This window comes from Trichosurus vulpecula, chromosome 6, assembly GCF_011100635.1.
Source record: "Trichosurus vulpecula isolate mTriVul1 chromosome 6, mTriVul1.pri, whole genome shotgun sequence".
NCBI classification, from domain to species: domain Eukaryota; kingdom Metazoa; phylum Chordata; class Mammalia; order Diprotodontia; family Phalangeridae; genus Trichosurus; species Trichosurus vulpecula.
Genome location: NC_050578.1, coordinates 112,146,445 through 112,165,596, shown reverse-complemented (window position 1 = coordinate 112,165,596; position 19,152 = coordinate 112,146,445).

Below are 19,152 nucleotides of genomic sequence, written 5' to 3'. Positions count from 1 at the left end.
AATAGACTAACTCAAATGGCAAAAGAGCTCCAAAAAGCCAATGAGGAGAAGAATGCCTTGAAAGGCAGAATTAGCCAAAAGGAAAAGGAGGTCCAAAAGACCACTGAAGGAAATACTACCTTAAAAATTAGATTGGAGCAAGTGGAAGGTAGTGACTTTATGAGAAATCAAGATGTTATAGAACCAAAGGAATGAAAAAATGGAAGACAATGTGAAATATCTAATTGAAAAAACCACTGACCTGGAAAATAGATCCAGGAAAGATAATTTAAAAATTATTGGACTACCTGAAAGCCATGATCAAAAAAAGAGCCTAGATATCATCTTTCAAGAAATTATCAAGGAGAACTGCCCTGATATTATAGAGCCACAGGGCAAAATAGCAATTGAAAGAATCCATCGATCGCCTCCTCAAATAGATCCCCAAAAGAAATCTCCTAGGAATATTGTCACCAAATTCCAGAGTTTCCAGGTCAAGGAGAAAATACTGCAAGCAGCCAGAAAGAAACAATTTGAGTATTGTGGAAACACAATCAGAGTAATCCAAGATCTGGCAGCCTCTACATTAAGAGATCGAAGGGTTTGGAATACAATATTCCGGATGTCAATGGAGCTAGGATTAAAACCAAGAATCACCTACGCAGCAAAACTGAGTATCATGCTCCAAGGCAAAATATGGATTTTCAATAAAATAGAGGACTTTCAAGCTTTCTCAGTGAAAAGACCAGAGCTGAATAGAAAATTTGACTTTCAAACACAAGAATCAAGAGAAGCATGAAAAGGTAATCAAGAAAAAGAACAAGAAAAAGAAATTTCAAGGGACTTACTAAAGTTGAACTGTTTTGTTTACATTCCTACATGGAAAGATGATGTGTATGATTCATGAGACCTCAGTATTAGGGTATCAGAAGGGAATATGCATATATATATATATATATATATATATATATATATATATATGTGTGTGTGTGTGTGTGTGTGTGTATATGTGTGTGTGTGTATACATATATATGTTTATGTGTGTATATATATATATATATATATATATATATATATATATATATATATGGAGAGAGAGAGAGAGAGAGAGAGAGAGAGAGAGAGAGAGTGGGTACAGGGTGAGTTGAAGATGAATAAGGGATGAGAGAGGAACATATTGATAGAGGGAGATAGGGAGAGATAGAATGGGGTAAATTATCTCACATAAAAGTGGCAAGAAAAAGCAGTTCTGTAGGAAAAGAAGAGAAGGCAGGTGAGGGGGAATGAGTGAATCTGGCCTTCATCAGATTTGACCTGAAGAGGGAATACCATACATACTCAATTGGGTATATTACCCCACAGGAAAGAAGGAGGAAAAAGATAAAAAAGGGGGGGTGATAGAAGGGAGGGTAGATGGGGGTGAAGGTAATAAAAAACAACACTTTCGAAAAAGGGACAGGGTCAAGGGAGAAAATTCAATAAAGGGGGATAGGTTAGGAAGGAGTAAAATATAGTTAGTCTTTAACAACATGAGTATTGTGGAAGGGTTATACATAATGATACGTATGTGGCCCATGCTGAATTGCTTGACTTCTTAGGGACGATGGGTGGGAAGGGAAGAGGAGAGAGAATTTGGAACTCAAAGTTTTAAAAAATAGATGTTCAAAAACAAAAACAAAAAAGTTTTTGCATGCAACTATAAAATAAGACCCACAGGCAATGGGGCCTAGAAATTTATCTTGCCCTACAAGAAAGGAAGAGAAAAGGGGATGGGAGGGGAGTGGAATGACAGAAGGGAGGGCTGACTGGGGAACAGGGCAACCAGAATATATGCCATCTTGGAGTGGGGGGGAGGGTAGAAATGAGGAGAAAATTTGTAATTCAAACTCCTGTGAAAATCAATGCTGAAAACTAAATATATTAAATAAAAAAAATAATGATAATAAATGCTGAATAAAATCTGAAAAAAAAAAGGAGGTTGGAGTAGTAGGCCATCGAATGTTCAGTGAAATGGCAAGGAGAAATTTCTAAAGAGATGACCTTCACTTAAAACATACCACTTGGTTTGCTACATTATGTAAAGCTACTCATGGGAGGAGGCAAAAAGAAGAATTATTTTTGGCTCCATTCTTACAAGTTTCGTTTTTTGTTTCATTGTTCAGTTGCATCCAACCCCTTTAGGGGGTTTTCTTGGCAGAGATACCAGAGCGGTTTGCCATTTCCTTCTCCAGCTCTTTTGACAGATGAGGATACTGAAGCAAACGGGGTTAAGTGACTTGCCCAGGGTCACACAGCTATTAAGTGTCTGAGGCTGGATTTGAACTCAGCTGTTCCTGACTCCAGGCCTAGAGCTCTATCCATTGTACAATCTAGCTGTCCCATTCTTAGAAGATAAAGGGTTAAAAGACAAGGGGTCCTTTCTATATCCAAAGTAGATGGAAGGAAACTATCTTACCTAGATAGTGTATGCCCTATGATTACTTAAGAACCCGAAAACTAAAACATAATCCAGGGACTCCCAAAATGTAGAGACATTTCAGAGAAGCCTCAGAGCAACTTCTTGCTCCACACAATCTCCTTCCTTCCTACCAGCTGACCCCAGAAATCCTTGGTCTGACTGAATAATGGTAATACTATTTATAGACCTTTATACAAACTGTCAAGCACTTATGCCTAATTATCATGCTGCACAATAATGATTATGCATTTCATTAGGTATGTCTCATTAACTTTGTTGTAAGTTTTATTTGATTGCAACACTAAACTCTTCTCATATATGGAGAGCTTCAGAGGATCATGGGGTTTAGAGTTAGCAGGGATCTCACAACTCATCTAAGCAAACCCTCTCATTTTATTGATGAGGGAACTAAGACGAAGAAATGTTGCATACTTCAAACCTTGTTGCTCTGTTAGAATGATCATAGGTTCATAACTGAAAAGTAACTAGAGGAAAAATTGCTTCTAACCCAAATGAGATGGGAAGGTCAGGCTATGACCAATGGCCATGGTACTAAATGGAATGCCAGACAATGTGATAGCAAGGTATCCCCTAGAATTACACAATTCAGAAGATGAAGACCGAAAAACCTTGACATTTGAACAAAAAAATGGATTATTTATATTAACCTAGTGGTTAAAACTACAGTGTATATTTCTATATAGCCAACAAGGCAGCAAGCATTTATCAATTGCCTACTATATGTCAGGGATACAAAGAAAGGCAAAAAGAAAAAAAAAATCTCTGCTCTGGAGGAGCTCATGGTATAATGGAGAACACTACTTGCAAATAACTACGTACCAAAAACACACACACATGTGTATGTACATATATGGAAATGTATGTGTAGATACATGTGTACCCACATATATATGGTATGCATATGTACATGCATGTGTCTGCAAATACACATGTATATGTACACACACACAAGATAAATTGGAGATAATCTAAGAGCTATAGCACTAAAATTAAGGAGGCCTGGTAAAGGCTTTTTGTAGAAGATGGGATTTTAGCTGAGACTTGAGAGAAGCCAGGGAAGCTAGGGAGTGAGGATGAGGAAAGAGAGAACCTCAAGCACAGGGGGATAACCAGTGAAAATTTAAAAAAAATGGAAACAAGCTGAGACTTCTTGCTTGTCAGTGGCTGACCTTAACAAATGCCCTCCTGCATTTCCCAAGTTCCATTTTGTTATCCTGTTTCCAAACCAAAAAGTCAATGATGTCCAGCCATTACACCCATTCTCTTTTTATATGCACCACTGCAATCAAATCGCTTCTGAAATAATTGTTTGTTTGTTTGATTTTCAATAGTTAGCATCCTTATTTTTATCCACTTTTCTACCTCATGGCTGGAAGTAATCAAAATTGAGGGTCTTCCAAGCTTTCTGGGTGATTGTATGCAAATGATGACTTGTGGAGAAGTCCTGAGAGCCTGACTGTGGCTACTGGGCTAAGCTACTGAGCTTCTCTCCCAAGATGTTCCATTTCTGGCCTGTTCATTTTGAAATCATTCAGACAGTTTAGCCTTAGTGGAATGGTGGGATGCTGATGTTCTCTGTCTCCAAGGGATACTGTACAGTGAGAGGGAAGACAGAGAGACAGCATGTTTCAAAGAAATGTGACACAGTGAATGGGGATAGGTAGCAGAAAGTGGGGGGAAACTGTTGATAAATTTGCACATAAACTCAACTTACAGAACAGGACTTCCCATTTGGAGAGGAAAAATCTCTATAGCTAAGTCCCCATGGAATGAATAACCTCAGGGTACTAGCCAACTTTTCAAAATATATATTATTTCATTTTAGTGGGTACTTCCTCCAAAAATACTCTCCGTGCCATCAAGAGGTAGTCTTCATTAGTTGTGATTTTTTTTTAAGAAGAGCATTTCCTGATGACCGATCTTGAAGTCGGCAAGATCTCTGAACTTAGCTAAGTAGGTTCTCTGATGACAAATAAGCCTCTCCAGCTTGATCAGATAAGTCAGAGCTTTGATTCCACTGGTATAGCCTTCAAGAATTCCATACCATAAGGAGACTGAATTAGGACCTTTGTGGAGGGTACTTGAAAAAATTATCAAAAGGAACCATTTGACTTTTTATGAGGTATAAATATATGAGGTATATGTGTATGTATATATATATATATATATATATATATATATATATATATATATATATATATAGATGAGCTTTGGAATCTTTATCAAATAAATTTTTGTTGATAAGTTTTGTTTTCATACATTTTCTCCACATCCCTCCCTCTCTTCCCGGAGAAGCATCTCTTATAATAAACAAGTTTTAAAAAGGAAAAAATGAAAAGAAAAAACCATAAAACTTATCAATTCATAAAAAAGTCTGATAAATGGAATGTTTCACATATATGATTCCTTTCCCCAAAACTCTGCAAAGGAACAGGGGAAGGTATTTCCTTATATTTCTTCTTTGGGGCCAAGCTTGCTCTTTGTAATTTGGCAACATTCATTTTCTATTGTTTTGTGATAATTATTTCCATCTACATTGTTTTGGTCATTTTGTTTACTGTTTTGATGGCTCTGCTTACTTCTCTTTCCATCTATTCATTTAAGTCTTTCTTCTTATATGTTGTTTTTGCTTACAGTATAATATTCCATTACTTTCATATACCACATTCATTTAACTATTCTCCAACCAATATAAATCTATTTTGTTTCCAGTTTCTCCCTACTTAAAAAAGTACTAGTACAAATACTTTAGTGCATATGGGATATTTTTTAAAAAATCAATTACCTCCTTGTGATATATGCCTAGCAATGAAATCTCTGGGTCAAAGAGTATGTACGTACATTTTAAGTACTTTATTTGCATAAGGGAATCTTTATTTTCATGGAGAAATAATTCTTGTGATTCTGTATACTCTAATCCAATCCAATAAAGTTTTATTAAGTGCCTACTATGCAGACACTGTGCTAAGCATTTGGGACAAATAATAAAAGAAAGTCTCTACCCTCAAGGAACTTACAATCTAATGGGGGAGACAACACGACAGGAAGTAGGAAAGCTGGGGCAAGGCTGGGGGTTGGAGAGAGAAGAAAGAAAAGCCTGAGGTACCCAGCATGGGAGCATCTTGTTCCCTGGAGTTGGAACCAGGAAGCACAACAGAGGAAAAGTAGAGTGAGCTGAGAGTGCAATTTCTGTCCTCTATAAAGGAAGGCATTGGGAAGAGTTTGGTATTCCATTCTCCAGCTCTCCAAGGAGAAGGGAGAGGAAGCTGAGGGAGGTGGTGTCAATCACGGCTTGAGTTAGCACCATGATGGTGAGTTTAGAAGTGATGAGCTTAACTTGAGAAGGGCATCTTGTTCAGGCAGAGCAGCAAATGCAAAGTAGAGTGAACTCTGTACTTCTGTTTGGCCAAGAAGTCAGAACTATAAGTTCTAAGAAATTCTAAGAAGCCACCAAAAGGAAGATATAGCTTGACATAAGGACAAACAACCCAACAGTTTAGGACTATCTGAAAGTGGGATAGACTGATTTGGGAGGTAGGAGGGATCCTCCTCACAGGAGGCCTTCAAATAAAGGCTAAATGACCCCTTGTTAAGTATATCATGAAGGGATCTCAGAGGTCATGCTACCCAGTATCCATTTTACAGATGGGGAGACTGAAAGCCTAAATGGAGGAGTGACTTAACCAAGGTCATTCAGGTAGTGAGTGAAAGAGCTAAGGTTTAGATCCAGGTCCTTAAGTGTTTTTTTTTTTCACTATAGCACACTGCATCTCATGGTCCAAATGCTTCCTTCTAACTCTGAAATCCTATGACTCTCAATCCAGTGAAACAGAGAGATTGTTCAACTTATAGTCATAGGACCCAGGTTCAAATCATCACTCTGATCCTTACTGCCTGTGTCACATTCAACAAGTCACCATCTGTAAAATTAAAAGATTGCACCAGATGATGTCTGAGGTCACTTCTACCTCTGCAGCTACGATCCTACAATTCTGTCTGACTGGAGGATCATGATGTGGATTACTACGGAACTCCAAGAGAACAGTGAAATAAGCCTAATTAGCATTACCGCTTATACAAAGATTGTGCTTCAGCAACCTTGGCTGTTCGGGATACATAGGAGAATCTAGAAATGAACAGGGACAGCCTCTGAGTTTCAGGAATTTTTCACAAGCCTATACACTAATGCAATGCTCTAGGACTTTAGAAAAGGTTGCAGGAATATCATTTCTGGTCATGATGACTTTGAATTTACACACAATATTTTTGTGCATGCAACCCCTGACATAACACACCTGGCATGGACTTCCACATTCACTTGCTGAGGTAGATTGCTCACCCCAACTAACCTTCAACCTGGCACTCCTCAGTACTGAGAGAAGGACTGCTACCACCACCACCACTACCACCACCCTACATGCAAACTGTCTCAGAGTTTTAGGGGGTAACCTGTCATGGAAGAATATACTTCTTTCATCACTACTATAGTTCTAAAGCCCCCACCAATGTACTTCCATTTACACAAATTCAGTCACTCACAATGATGACATAATAGATTTTAGTTAGTTAGTTACTTAATTGTTTAGAACTTATTTAGTAATAGTAGAGAGGCAACTGGTCAGAAAGAAGAGCTCAAATCCAGTTTCAGGTAATAGCTGGGAAACCTGGGCAAGTCACTTTAACCTCCATTTGCCTCAGGTTCCTCAACTGTAAAATGGGAATATCTGATAGTACCTACCTCCCAGGGTGGTTATGACGATCAAATGAGATAAGATTTGTAAAAAATGTTTATCACAGCACCTAGAAAATAGTACGCACTATATAGATGCTTCTTCTTTCCTCTCTTCCTCTCCTCATAAATCAATAATAATATATAATTATTAGTAATAAATAAATAATAGTACCATCACAGCTACTCATGAGGGAAATGTGAGAATAATAAATACAACACAGTTAGCATGTAAACCTGGGTCACACTCTTCTATGATTCACTTAGAGTCTGTGGAGGAGGGTGGGAATACACTTAGAGAACTCTACTAAGGAGTCATATAAGTAAGGGAAACTCACATGCCCAGGGTAACTCACAACTCTGAAACTTTGATGTCCTCCTTCTGTGTCAGGAACTGTTCATAAAAGTCTCCTGAAGAACGCAGCTTCTGTGTTGAGCAGATGCTTCCACCACTAAGCTTGGTAATACACTGGGCTGAACTACCACATCACTGGGTGTGATCTCAGCCAAACTAATCAGTCCATCTGGTGACCTAATTCTCTTCCCTCAGGCTATTCCACTTTTCACCTGGATTTACTTACACCTCAAAAACAAAGATCCTATCACTTCCAGCTTCAGGGTCAGCCATGCCTTCAGTTATAGTACTAATGGCTTCTTTTAGGTAAAAGAGAAAGATTGACTTATAAAATTTTTTAAAAGGATCTCTCCAACTTTCTCCTTTCGCAAGATTCTCTTTCTCTTCCACCTCATCAACAACAGTCAACAATGCAAAGAAATATCTTCTGCCTTTGTTTTCCTCAGCATCAAATCATAGTAGAGAGCACAACATTTTGTCTTTATTCCTTTTTTTCTCTCAGAAACAGTAGATTGCAGTCCAGGCTCTCATTGGGTAACCAATATGCCCAACAAGTGATGGTACAGGGAAAAATCATGGTCTCTCTTTAACACCGTTCTGAAACTTGCCCTTTCCCTCTCTCATCTTTCTGGGTTTAGATCCAGGGGTGGGGAAACCTGCGGCCTTGAGGCCACATGTGGCCTTCTAGATCCTTAAATGTGGCCTTTGACTGAATCCAGACTGGTCGCAGGTTCCCCACTCCTGGTTTAGATTCTGTGAACTCCCTGAAAATGACCCTACCTTAGCTCACCATTAGCAACCAAATTTTCATCTTCTATTATTAAATTACATTTGTTTTATAAATATACAAGAGCTCTGGTGTTCTGCTTCCCCAGTTATTAACCTAAAACTTCTTCAACTCTTCCTTCTATTATCAGCCAATCACTAAGGCATACTATGTTCTCCATTCACTACAATGTACTTTAGTTTGTCACATTTAAATAAAAAAACTCATGTTTCAGAACTCTGAGTCATTTAACTACAGTAACTGCCTCTTTTAGAACTCTGAGCAGACCTGTGTCCCACAGAAGTGAGCTGCCAAGACAGACCCAACTCAGTAAATACCTGTCTCAGAAGCAGATTTATGTCCCCAGACAAGTGAACTGTCAAGGAAGAAACATTTCCGCAATTGTCCCTCTCAAAAGTATATATGCCCAAGATTCTCCCTTAAAAGAGTCATTTCCTCACTTTTACAATCTTGTTTATGTAATTTCTCAGATAATGACAGATTTAAAATACAGCATACTAGTAGGGGGAAGAGCTATAAGAGATCCATACTGACAGCAGAAATGAGAGTCAACACTAAAGGAGATTAAAAAAAAAACCTACTGTGCTGCAGCTTATTATCCATTGAATCCTTATGATTGCTGTAGGTTGAAAACAAAAATCACCCTCTGGTAATGGTATTGTTCAGCCGTGTCTGACTCTTTGTGAGCCCATTTGAGGTTTTCTTGGTAAAGATACTGGAGTGGCTTGTCATTGCCTTCTCCAGCTCATCCAGTTTCCTCAGATGAGGAAACTCAGGCAAACAGAGTGAAGAGACTTGCCCAGGGTCACACAGCTAGTAATTGCCTGAGGCTGGATTTGAACTGGGGTCTTTCTGACTCCAGGCCTAGCACTCTCTCTACTGCACCACCTCTCTGCCCTTCTGGTGAGGAGTTTCTTCAAATACTGCCCTCCAATGACAGACATACAGTACAATGCTAGGCCCACACTTGAAGTCCCTCCTGCTCAGTTGGACTGACCACAGCTACAGTGCCAATGACACAGCCTTTAAGAATTCAGAGCCACAATGTGGCATCATGGGAATAGGACCTTATTAGAGACATGCAAAAAAAACCAAAAACTCACTGAAGTACTGAGGACCATCACAACAGCTGATAGTCAGAATGATGATCCCAAGTCATTAAAATAATGTTAAATTTTGTTCAATGAGGCAAGAAGGTGCATCCAGTCATCTACCAGAAAAATTAAAGCCTACCCCAGGCATCTTTGCATCTTCTCTGCTGCTTTGCATATGTCCCTCCCCCTTTCTTCTATCCCAACACGCGCGCGCACACACACACGCACACACACACACACATCAATTCAATCCTAAAATTGATACTCCTAAAAAGGGCACAGCAATCAAATGCTCTGTGGCCCCAAGTGAGATCCCTGAGTGGGCTCCAGGGTAATAAGGCACCTGCCCAGGCAGCCAGGGCAACTCATGGCACTGGAGCCATGGACTTTGATATTCTCTATCTCAGGAATTGTCCATAAAAGTCCCTTAACAAGCTTGGCTTTTGTGGGAACAAAGGCTTCCTCTGTTAAGCCAAGCTAATCCACACTCTACCGGCCTAATACCACACTAGGCACAGCATGTAGGTGGGACAGGTTGGCACACTGGCTTGCTTCCATTTCTAAGCCTGTCCTCTATTTACATGGGCTTTTTTCTGCAACAGCTACTTAGCATTCACCATCATCAACTTCAGGCTTAGATGAGGCCATTAGCTTGATAGTGTTATGCCTTTTAGGAAAAATCAACGACCCTTATTCTAATTTTGGTAAAAACCTCTTCAAATCCTCTCCTTCGGTAGGATCCAGCTTCTCTCCTCCGGTAGGATCCAGCTTCTCTCCTCCTCAGCCACAATAAATAGAACACAGAGAAGAATCTTCTGTCTTCTCTCTTTTCTTCTCTTTTTCCTAATCATAATAATAGCTACCATTTATATGTCACTTTAAGGTTTATAAAGCACTTTTCGGATGTTATCTTATTTGATCCTCAAAACACTGTGATCCTCATTTTCCAGATGAGGGAAACTGAGTCTCAGAAAAGTTAAATGACTTGCTCAGAGCAGCTAGAAAGTATGTGAGGTAATATTTGAACTCAGGTCTTCCAACTCCAGATACAGAGTTCTAGCTGATGAATTACTTTGCTGCCTCCAAGTAACAAAAAAAAATACAATATACTCTCTCAGTAGCAGGTGGCAATGGAGAGAGTAAAGGGTGTCCTCTCTAGGCAGTCAGCTGCAAAGCAGCAACTGTTGTCTCATACTGCTCAGTAACTACTTTCTTCAGAACACTGGGCAGAATTAAGGCCCAAGACGAGTAAAGTGTCATGGGTTACTACTTTAACTTACAAGTCACTTACACACTTAAGAAATGTTATTGGTCAGTCATTTCAGTCATGTCCAACTCTTCATGACCCCATTTGGGTTTTTCTTAGCAAAGACCATTGAGTGGTTTGCCATTTCCTTCTCCAGCTCATTTTACAGATGAGGAAACTCAGGCAAACAGGGTGAAGTGACTTGCCCAGGGTGGCACAGCTGGTATCTGAGGTCAGATTTGAACTCAGGAAGGTGAGTCTTCTACCCTGGGCCACCTAGCCACCCCATTTAATAAATATTGCCTTCAAAAAATGGTCATGTCAGGAAAAATGGGGGTCTTAAAGGAATAAACTTCATTTATCTGAAAAATGTACTCATGGGGAAAACTTGATTTCCCTCCAAGGCCTAGAAAATTAGATATTTAGGTGTTGACACCGGCTCTGCTGGTTTCCACAGATAGGAGATGTGGCTCAGCCGCTAAAAAGAAGGAATCCACATTTCTAAACTCCATTTTGAATTTGTCAGTTTGCTGTTAGTTCAGAAGAAAAACGTGAAATTTGAAGAAGCAGGAGTATTATTGTATACCCTGCCCCCAATTCCAATAACACGAAGCCTTAAACACTCCAGATTCTGATCTTTCATGGAAAAAAAAGGTTTAAAAGAGCTGGCAAGGTAGACTATGCATACTTTGTTCAAGTCCCAGACTATGGAATACAGTGGAAACATCAGTGAGAAAGGCAGAAATAGCATCCTTCGCTGTGTGCGAAATCACATAGACAAAACCTCAAGGGTTGCATCTAAGCCAGTGAAAGGGTCCTACAAGAATTCAGGGGTGAGGAACCTGTGGCCTTGAGGCCATGTGTGGCCCTCTAGGTCCTCAAGTGTGGCCCTTTCACTGAATCCAAACTTCACAGAACAAATCCTCTCCATAAAAGGATTTGTTCTATAAAACTTGGACTCAGTCAAAAGGCCTCAACCAAGGACCTAGAAGGCCACATGTGCCCTCTAGGCTGCAGGCTCCTCACCCCTGTACAAGATTAATGTGAGGACTGGCAAGGCTCAGGATAACCTAAAATTAGTGATGAATTTTAGGACAATAGAAAAGATTGTTTTTCATTTGTATTTATTTGTTTATTACTATATGAGAAAATGACAGTATCACAGGATGAATAGGATGATTACTGAATATACAGCTGTTTCTTACTCGGTTTTTATTTTCTCTGCCGAGAAAAATATTCTTTGGATTGGAAAGGACAGAATAAAAAAAATGGCTTAAAAAGGAATTTGGGGGGCGGAAAGGGAGGAAAGACTATTAGTAAAAGAACCCTTAGTGAGCCCTGATCAGTTCAGTCACAAGGCCAAGGGGAATTCGCCTCAGAACATGCAAGAACACATAGATGTGCCTAGCTCAGTGCGAGGCATATAACAAATGCTTACTAAGTGTGTGTTAATTGATGTGATTGCTGAGTCAAGCTCAGAAATCTCTGAAAGACTATGGGAAATGTTAGAGGTACTGTGGAATTTGCAGAACAAATGTCTGGATTTTCAAAAATCTGGAGTGTGCAGTCTAGAGGTCAGTGAGTTTAACTTTCTTGCAAAATTCTAGAAGATATTATTGAAGTGATGGTTGGTAGACATCTAGAAAAAGTAGCAATGAGCTTAAAGAACAAGGATGGTTTCATTCAAGTCTCTTTTTTGGCAGGCTTAGTAGATTGATAGGTTAGTGAAATTCTGTATCTATAGTTTGTCCAAATTTTAGCAAAGTATTTAATAAGGTGTCTCACGATATTCTTCTGAAAAAGATGGAGAGGGAGAGGCTAGATGATAATATAGTAGTGGGGTTCGGAACAGTCAGACCCAAAGAGTAGTTATTGATGATTTGATGTCACTTTGGAGGAAAGTCTTCAGCAAAGAATCCTAGGAATCTATACTTGGCCTTATACCATTGACCATTTCTACTAATGACTGAGATAAAGCTATTGATGGCTTGTCTATCAAATTTACAAATGGCCAGATGTCATGCAGGCACTGGATATAAGTTAGGATCCAGAATGATTTTTGGCAGACTGGAACATTGGACTGAAGCTGCCAAAATGAAATTCAACAGGGATAATTGTAAACTTTTATACTTTGGTTTAAAAAATTTTTTCAGAAGTGTTAAGAGAGCTTGGTGGCACCATGGAAAGAGCGGCTGAACTGGAGTCACAAAGATCTGAGTTCAAAGTCAGCCTTAGAGAATTACCAGCTACAAGACCCAGAGGAAGCCATCTAAGCGTTGTCTGCCTCAGTTTCCTCATCTGTAAAATAGGGATAAGAGCAGCACTTACCTCCCAGGTTGTTGTGAGGATCAAATGAGACAATATTGGTAAAGTGCTTTACAAACCTTAAAGCACCATATAAATTTTAGTTACTATTATTATTGTTATTTAGAATAGAAGTTCCAAAATGTATTTGGCCTACTGCTCCCTTTTCAAAAAAAAAAATTACTCAGTGCCCTTGGAAATCTACTTTCTATAACCCTTTAATGTTTTTTTTTAATTAACATCATTTCAAAATAATATAATTTTTTTTAAATACTGGATTTTGAATTTAGTAATTTATTGTAAATTTGTGGGTTTTTTTCCTGCATTGAAATTTTGATGATATAATATTGCATCATGCACATAGCATCATATTCTAAATGTCATTGCATGCACACATTCCTGCCAATGCATGCTGGACTTGCCAACAATGTGCAACACACTCACCTGCCAACACTTGCTTGTTAAGATGTGATGGTGGACTTGACCGCTGCATTTTGTGTGTTTATTTGAAAAATAATGTAATCGCTATGACTTTAACTGTTACACAATAGACAAAAATGTACAAAGTTTTTCAAAATTTTCTTCTTTTCTTTCCTTATGCTTTCACCAACCCCTTATTTTTATTCAATTTCCCCCAATTGCACCTGGGGCTACTACTTCCCCCCAGACCCTTCCCAGCACTCTCTAGGAGGTGGCATCACCCACTTTGGGAACCTGTGATTTAGAAGATAGGGTGTGTGTGAAGGCTCTAGTGAATTTCAGGCTCAGTACGGGTTAAGAACGTAGTGTGGAAGCCATTAAGAGTTATGGGAATAGTCCCACTGTATGCTGCCTTCATCAGACAATGCCTAGTTCTGAATTTTAGGCGAGAAGAGTGCAGAGGAATTCAATAAGCATGTTAAAGGGGCTCCAAGACATGTCGTATGAAAACTAGCTAAAGGATCTGAAAATGTTTAACCTAAATATGAGAAGGTTCCATGGGGCCATGAGAGTTGTCTTTCAGAATCTGAAGGGTGATCATATGGAAGAACATTAACATCTGTTCTGCCTAGAAGCAGAGTGCAGAACTTTAAGCAAGAGGTAGAAATGACATAGAAACAAATTTGGGCTGGATGGAAGGAGAAGACTTATTAGCAACCAGAACTATCCAAAAAAGAATGGGCTGCCTAGGTGGATGATGAATCTGCTCAGGAGAGATGATTGATCCCTGACTACTGCACCGGAAGGCAATTGTGGAAGGAAGGCCCTGGTGACAATCCCCTAGAGTCATCAAAGGAGATAAGTTATAAATTCATGAACACCCAACTTCTAAATGTCTTATACGAAAAGCTGGCCAACATCAGATTTCCCCCAGAACCCTAGAGTTATAATGACTAGCATGTGTATAGCACTTTAAGGTGTGCAAAACACATCACACATATTTCCGTTGATCTTCATAACAATCCTGCAAGGTACATGCTATTAATGTAACCATACATTATTATATTATCTATTCTAGTTTGTATATTAATATGTTGATATATATATAATATTATATGATAATATTTTATTATATAATATAACATTATATTGCAATATATTAATAGTCTTGGTATACTTATTGATTGGTTAATATATTGTTTTATATAATGTATAATATATTTTATAGTACATATTACATATGATATACATAATAACTATTATAACAGATGAGGAATTTGAGCCAGATAGAGACTTGCCTAGGGTGATTCAGACAGTGGGTGTCTGAGGCTGGATTTTGAACTTTGGTCTTCAGAGTCCCGGCTCTGGGGACTAAACCAACTATCGCAAATGGAACAGCCAGTGTCTGTCTTTTTTGGATCCTTTCATGAGTATTTCTGATTCTACAGTATTTAATTAAGTCTTCCCTATTTTTTCCCCTCTTTTCTTGATTTCTAGCTCCCTTCAAGGCTCAGGTCATATGTCATCACCTTTCCAATTTCCTTCAGTTGCTAATGGCACCCAGAAATCATTTTATACTTAATTGTCCATATAGAAGCTGTATCTATATCCCTTCCATAGAAGGCAAGCCCTCTGAGGGCATGTCTCCCTGGGAGCATAGTGCTGTAACCTGACAGAGTAAGTGCTTAAACAAATGTTTATTGGATTGAACTGAATTGAATTCCAGCTGAAAGGAGAACAAATACGAAGGCAGAATGAACTGCAGCTGTCTAACTGAAGCTATCTTACTTCAGTACTCCACTGAAGTAAAACAACACGTTTAGATAGACTCAGAATCTGGCACCAGAAAATCTTCCAGGTTTTGAGAGGGTTGAAGTGATTACTGTTCAACAGTGAGAGTTGAAATGATCTGCCTACCAACTAACCAATCCCATAACATTGAAAGAACAGCTAATTTAATTACCTCATTACAGGAATGCTTGGCTCACCTAATAGCTTATCCCGTGGTCATTTTAGCTTAATTGCCCATGTTATGGTCAAGGATATCCAGCATAAAAATCCCAATAAATGACTTTCAGCAGCATGGAAATACAGTAATGTTTCAAACATTTCCATTTAAAGATATTAAACATGAGACTATGAACAGATCTGTCTTTCCGTTTGGGCCATATACACATTCATTTATAATTTTACTGAACAATTCAAAACTGAACTCAGCACTTCAGTTCACTTAGGCACTGTACTGAACAGAAGGACACCTACCAAGTTCTTGCCCTCCAGCAGCTTACATGCAAATAAAACAAATCAGGCATTTAATTTCACTGCATTGTGTCTCCTCCTCCTTCAAAAGTATTTCAGATTTATGAGAAGGCAGAGAGGAGGTGTAGGAATGTTAGTGTTTTAATACCCTAGGTTCAGCCATCACCATTCCAAATCTTACTATCACTCAAGTCACTTAGCCCTACCTTTATTTTATAGATGAGAGAACTGTGTCTCAGAAAAGTTGAGTTACTTGTCCAAGGTCATACAGGTAGTTCATGGAAGAAATGGAATTTAAATCCAAATCCTCTGACTCCAAATTCAGTGTTCTTTCCACTGTATGACCCTGTCTGAACTCTAAAGACCCTTTTAGGTCTAAATGATTGATCACATGTGATTAAACTAGAAAAAAGTCTTCCTCCTAAACAGGGCCAAAGGGCACCAGTGATTTCCTTCCTTTCCTCTGGGGCAGTTCAAGTTGCCCAAACCAAGAAATGAGTCATCCTAGAATGGTTATGATGACCATGTTTTCCGAACCAAAAATCAAGACGAATGCTTTCACAAAATATATCCAATTTTCTAAGCTTCCTTCATATTATACTTTTTTTTCTTGAATTACAAACCATTTCAGAAAATCCAGATCATAACGTAGCAGCCATTAGAATTTCAATTCTAATCATGGTTCTCAATCCAGGTGTGACCTACCAGGATTGGTTTCATTCTCAGGCCATTTTTAGGAATGCAAGTCTGTTCTCATTCTTTCTAACATCATCATCAGGGTAGGTTTTTGGAGAAGCTGGGTTTTGATTAGTTTTGAATAGAGGGGAGTGAGTAACAAAAGGGAACTGGCAAGGCTTTTTCCACTGATCCAAGAAACTAACCAAAAAAAAAAATCCAGCAACTTTAGAAAATGTATTTTTGTTTACCTTTTGAAGAAAGAATATCAAAACTAGCAGGATAAAAGAGGAAGAATCTTACTTATAAAAAATACATTTACATCAAAGGGCTTTTAAGGCTATTTCCCAAGTGAGCTATGTACCATGAATAGAAATGTAGCCAGATAGCCACACATACACATAATTTATACATACATACATATCACACAGATCTGGTTTCCCAAAACCAGCTGGAAATCCAAAGACAGGCAAGCTGATTACCAGGCTTACTATTAGGTTAGCAGGTTATTAATGGACACGTTATCTTTTAAAACCAGCAGTCAGAAGGTAACATTTCACTGTGAACACCAAGTTTCACAAAAATAGACAGATCTACTGCCTCTATGACCATAATGGCTAATAACTCCATCTTCTTGACAATATGAGATCAAACCCTAACCATTACCCTAAAGAAGACAAGAAAACAGAATCCCAGAATCTTAGAATGAGAAGACAGCTCAGAGGCCATCTAGAGCAGCCCATCCCTGAATGGGAAGCTCTCAACAAATAAGCTGAAGAGTGATCATCCAGCCTTTGTTTCAAGAGCATGCATCCACCATGTCAGAAGGCAGCCCATTCTATTAGGGACAGTTCTAATTGTTTGTACTTCTTTCCTTAGGTTGAGCCAAGATCTGTCTCTTTCCAACTTCTGCTCATATTGTTCTGAGTTCTCCCCCTGAGTCCAAGTCGAATCCCTTTTCTACACGGCAGTCGATCAAACATTTAAGAAAGCATCATGCGCCTCCTTGTTTTCTCTTCTCTAGGCTAACGACCCCTAATTATGACAACTAATCCTCAATTGGCTTGTTCTCAAAAACAATCCTGGTCATCCTCTGGTCACACCCCAGTTTATTAATTTCTTTCCAAAATATATGGCAGTCAGAACTAAATACCATACTCCAGATATGTTTTGACAAAGACTTAGTAAATTAGAATTATCATATACCACCCACTCTAGCCCCCTACTTCTGGATGCCCTTTCTCTCTTAAAACAATCTGAGATTGCATTAGTTTTCTCTTGGCTTACAATTTTCTGGATCACTGTTGCTATAAGAGGAAACCCTGGCTTGGTTGATTAGAATACTACTCTTTCACTTCTTAAACATGGCAATGTGAGATATTGATCTCACCCTCAGAGTCAGGAAGATCTGGTTCAAGGCAGTCAGACAGGCAACATGCATTTATTAAATGTTTACTGAATACCAGGCACTATGCTAAGCATTGGAAATACAAAGGAAGACAAAAAAAATTGTCTCTGACCTCAAGGAGCTCACATTCCAAAGGGAGAGAGAGCATGGTAGTAGCAATACTAATAATAACTAATATTTATGTAAGCACTGCTTTAGTATGTGGTCTCATTAGATCTTCAAGACAACTCTGAAGTAGGTGCCATTATTAGCATCACTTTACACATAAAAAAACTGAGTCTAGGAGAGATTAAGTGACTTGTCTACAGTCATAGAGCTATTAAATGTCTGAGGTAGAATTTGCACTCGGATCCTCTTGACTTCAAGTACACCTCTCTTTCAAGGACGCTATCTAGCTTTTCCAAATAACTACGTACATGCAAGATGGATACCATATACATAGAAGATAATCTCAGTGTTGCTTCTAACACACAGCTATGTGACTATGAGTCATTCACTTAACTTCTCATTGCCGCAGGCAACTGTCCAGACTGAGTTATAGGGAAATTACTGATTTACAGTGTTGGAAGGAGTTTCCAGATCGGGAATTCCCATGTTGGCAGTACCATATTTCAATGTGATGATCAGTGCTGATCGATCGATCAATCAATATATTAATAGATGAATAAATGATTAAATAAATCCCTACTGTATGAAGAGGACTGTGTTATACACTAGAGGAGAACTATTATCAGAGGGTTGGATGTCTCATATATCACATAATCAAGAATTCTGAAGAAAATGAACATTAGACAATACATATTTGAATACTTCAAGGAGTTATTACTTCATCAGTCCAAGTACTCTTTTACCATCCAGAAAGGGCTTCCCTACAATTCCATTAGAGTCTTCATGAGTTGGGATGACTCATGGTCTAGTGGCTGACCTTCTGATGATGTCTAATGAAGCTGCTCCTCTAGCACAAAGTTACTGTCGGGATTGGCCTCCAGGACTCTCAACTTTTAAAGAACCTGCCAGAGTTTACAATGCCATAGCATGATCTTAAAACACCCAGGGTCACCTCTATACCACAATGAAATCTCCAAGGAGATTTTTAGAATCCAGTTCAGTAAATGCTACTTAAAAATAAGCTCGTTTAATGTCTCTCTGAGGATAGTCTCTCCACCTCCTAAAGAGTTGCTAAGAGTCTCCAAGTGAAGAGCTGATTAAAAAAAAGGCATAGTATTGGCACTGTGTGTGCCAGTCTGGTGCATGTGTGTGCACCCGACATAGTGCTTCTCTGCCCTTACTCATTCCATCTGCTGCTGCTTCTGATGTGTTATTACTGTAAAATCTGAAGAGTCTTTAAAAACTCTCCCTGCTCATCTCTCTAATCTGCTGAAAACATAATGGACTAATATTTTTAAAATTGCATCTA